Source organism: Molossus molossus, unplaced genomic scaffold (genome assembly GCF_014108415.1).
Source record: "Molossus molossus isolate mMolMol1 unplaced genomic scaffold, mMolMol1.p scaffold_m16_p_11, whole genome shotgun sequence".
Classification (NCBI taxonomy): domain Eukaryota; kingdom Metazoa; phylum Chordata; class Mammalia; order Chiroptera; family Molossidae; genus Molossus; species Molossus molossus.
In genome coordinates, this window is record NW_023425346.1 from 26,490,466 (window position 1) to 26,494,313 (window position 3,848).

Below are 3,848 nucleotides of genomic sequence, written 5' to 3' on the forward strand. Positions count from 1 at the left end.
TCAAATTTTTACTTTCTTCTCTTTTTTTAAAATTTCATTTTCAGGCAAGAGGCTTAAGTTTTTGGCAGAGGGTACTGACATATGTATTCAGTGCTGTTTTCTACAGCTCGTAATACTACCCATATATTTATATATTTTCCTGAACTACATAGCACTTATTTTCCTTAACTATATAGTAACATAAACATACACAATATCATGGTTGTAGGCACAGCACACAGTGGGCTTCAATACATTTGATCTTTGTTCTCCCTGTATTCTTAGTTAGTATATGCTCTGTTTATGGTGTATATACCAAAACATCACTGAAGCTTAGTTGATTCTGCTTACAAAGCCAACTTAATAATCAGTAGAGATCACTGCCAAATCCATTTAACAATATCAATGAATGTCAACAGTAAACACAGTGAGAATCTCTCTTCCAAATACATTGCGTCCTAGCCCAGTTACACAACCGGGCAGTCATGGCTCCAGATACTGAACTCTCACTCTCTCTCTCTCTCTCTCTCTCTCTATCTATCTATCTATCTCTATCTATCTCTATCTCTATCTCTATCTCTATCTCTATCTCTATGTCTATCTCTATGTCTATCTCTATCTCTATCTCTATCTCTCTTCATACACACACACATATTCATTCTCTTTTATCTACAAGCATGTTATAAAAAATAGACTTATATAGCCCACTTCTGACATTAGAGTTTCAATATAAAAGTGAAACAACTGTTCTCTCTTTGCTAGACCCAGATCAGGATGGGAGAGGGAATGAGGCGGATTACTTGAGGCTCAAGTGTCCTCAGTAACTTTTTTTTGGTTTTGATATGTGGTGAAGACTGAAAATGAAGCAACCAGGACATCTAGCCCCTAGCTCTCTCTTATTTTACTCAAGGTGAATTGGTCAGCAGGGTTCATGCTCTTTGGGAAGGTCCTATGAGCTATTTATGGTGCTACAAATGTTTTCATAAGTTATAGCCTTGGTGTTATAAGTTATTCTTAACAGTTCATGAGAATGGGAGATGCCAAGAATCCAATAATTAAGACAAAGTCTTTTGTAAAACAAACATTCTAATGCAACTAAATAGTATAAAAACTTTTAACTTTGATAAAAGTTTTCCCCCTGTTTTCTGTTCTAGACTTGCCTACCAACTGTCCCAAAGGAACCCTCAACAAATAGTTCTCTACAGCCAGTGTGCTGGTCTTCATGACCTAATGAGAATCAACTTGAATGTACATCTACTAATATCAATGCTGTGATGACGGTGAGCCAAAGTCAGAGTGGCAGGCCCTCATGGGACGTGTGTCCCTCTCTATTCAATGTTTTCATGATTCATATATTAATAATAGAACTACTTTATAGTATTGGGAGAATTCAATAAACTGATATATTATGGCACTTAGAACAGAGTAAGCATTCAATAAACATTAAGAGCTTTACTCTTTTGCTTCTTGCTTGGCTGTTGTCGCTATAATTAGCTATAATCGTCAGTACTGAGCAGCAGTCTGCAGGATGGCTCCCCCTCCTGCCCACTCCGCAGGCCTCCCAATCCTTTGGCCCGTTGCAGCGACGGGAGTGGGACAAGCACAGTCCTCACTTGAACATGTCGACAAAGGGCTAGAGTCAGTTTCTTCCTAAAACTCCCTCCGCAGGATTGTGACTGAGTTGAAACCTAAAAAAAAAAAAAAAAAATTTAACTGAAAGTTCATAGTTAACAAAAAGGTATATACCATCAGCGGTTATTTACACCGTCTGACACATGTGGTTCCCAGAGCCTCTGGCCCGGAATCAGCCTCACGAATCCCCTATTGCTAGCTGACACCTGCTACCAGGCAAAGCCGGCTTAGATCTCCATCAAGAGCAGTGGGGAGAGAGGAACCAACTGCTGGGAGGAGAGGGTAAGGTTCAAGATGCGAAGTCACGAACCAGGTGATACTGTCAAGAACAAACGTGTTTTTGGTATCATAACCAGAAAACTTGCTGTGGCCCAAGAGCAAACAGTGTTTTCCGGTGCATCCTAAATGTGACATAGGCTGGTGTAGCTGCTGGCTTGCCAATGGCAGCGATCCCATTTTTAACGGCAAACATATCCTACAAAGGTTTGTAAGTTTACCGCTGAGTACAGGTGATCTGAATTGTGAAACCTGTATCGCAACACGGGGTGGATTGGTTGGACTTGTGTTTGGTGGTCTGTGCCCTGTTTCCTTGGCTATACCTGTGAAGGCTATACCTCTGGCCCTGCTACCAGAGAAAGGAAACGTCTTAACTTATTGGGTCAGAATTTCTAAACCTGTTTTTAGAAAGATGTTATTTCTCATTTTGCTCCGGACCGAATTTGCAGCATAGATTGGTTCTAGAAAATGCAAACTATTTATAAAGGCTCTTCACTTACCTAAATCTGTCCTAGAAAGTCAGTGATTGTTAAGCAAATGTATACACAAAAATAAAACTGTAAAAAAAAAAATAGCAGTGGGGCATTCTCTTCCCTGTTTCATTATTATGAGGTCCGGAGGGGAAAAAAATTACCCCATTCCCCCAACCAAAGGCTTGTTTCTTGAATTTTCATTTTGCACCACAATCTGCCTTTTCTTCTGAGCAATTTTCAACAAAAAAATCTCATATCTACAATATCACAATAGTTTAATATGGTTTAATCTATTCTAAGTCTTAAAAAAGAGAAACCCTTCTACCACCTCTCTTTTGATACAAGTGAAAAATAACAAAGTCAGCAGAGACAGAAAGTTCTGCTTCAACACAATGCACGCAGTTTTACATTGCAAAGCTGAATAATTAGCTTCTCCATCTCAATCAACTGCCTTTAGGTTAATAAACATGCTTTCCACAGACCAATGGTTGGGTACATTATGGGACATAACGAGCATTTACAAATACACTCAATTTATTTCAAAAAGTACTTTAACTATAAGTAATAGGTTTGACACTAGTAAAAAATAAATAAAGTAAAAACTGTATATGAGTCTGTTTTCTGAAGCTAAAAATCCTGTGTCAGAGAAACAAAATTAGTTTAAAAACAGAGTATGGTTTGCTGTCAGTTTTAGGAAAGAAACAAGGAGCAGAGTGGAAAAGCACCAGAAGGCATTAGCGGCGGCGTGAGAGCCCGGCAGCCACTGCGGGCTTTGTCCAGCGGCAATGGTATATTTTCCTAGTTGTGATCTTGTTTTTGAGAATAGCATTGTTTCCATTATGTCTGAACAGAGCAGGAGCCGGGGAAGTGTTGAAAACATTAGTTTTTAAAAAAATGCACTGCAATGAAACTAAGAGTGGGAGTAATAAAAATAATTACATAGGTAAAGAAAATGGCAAATTTGGCATGTGTGTATGAGATAAATCTTTTGAAAAGAATATTGATCTCGAGGAACAGGTAGCAAAGCACACATCAGGTGAACAATCCTGTGCGTACGCAAGAGCCAATAACCAGTAGAACAGCCCGCCACTCATCCCCTATCTGTTCTGTTTTTCCAGTTTCAACTAACTTCCAACAATCCTGTGTCTATCTCAAACATCGTGAATACTACCTTTCACACAGTGGGGGCTAAACACATACACGTGAAATCAAGGAAATTGCAAGTAAGTGAGCACGTGCGTGAACCAGTAAAGAATCTGATAATTTAAACATAAAGAATGTTGGATGAATTCTAAAAGTAACTTGCATATGTGTTTTCTAAGCCCTCTTAATATAAGCAGCCCCATTTAATATTCCCTATCATTCCTTTCTTCTGTAGAAGCCTGGTAAATGTTTATGTATAAGTAATCCTTCTTACTTATATATTTTATTAAAATACAAAAACACTGGGAGAATAATTAATAAAAGCAAATGTAAGAATTTTAAAAA

The 3,848-nt window shown here is 38.3% G+C and overlaps 1 pseudogene; it reads left to right on the top strand.

The window, feature by feature from the left end:
- Positions 1-2,051: 2,051 nt before the first annotated feature.
- Positions 2,052-2,413, top strand: LOC118625598 (annotated as a pseudogene).
- The last annotated feature ends 1,435 nt before the right edge of the window (positions 2,414-3,848 follow it).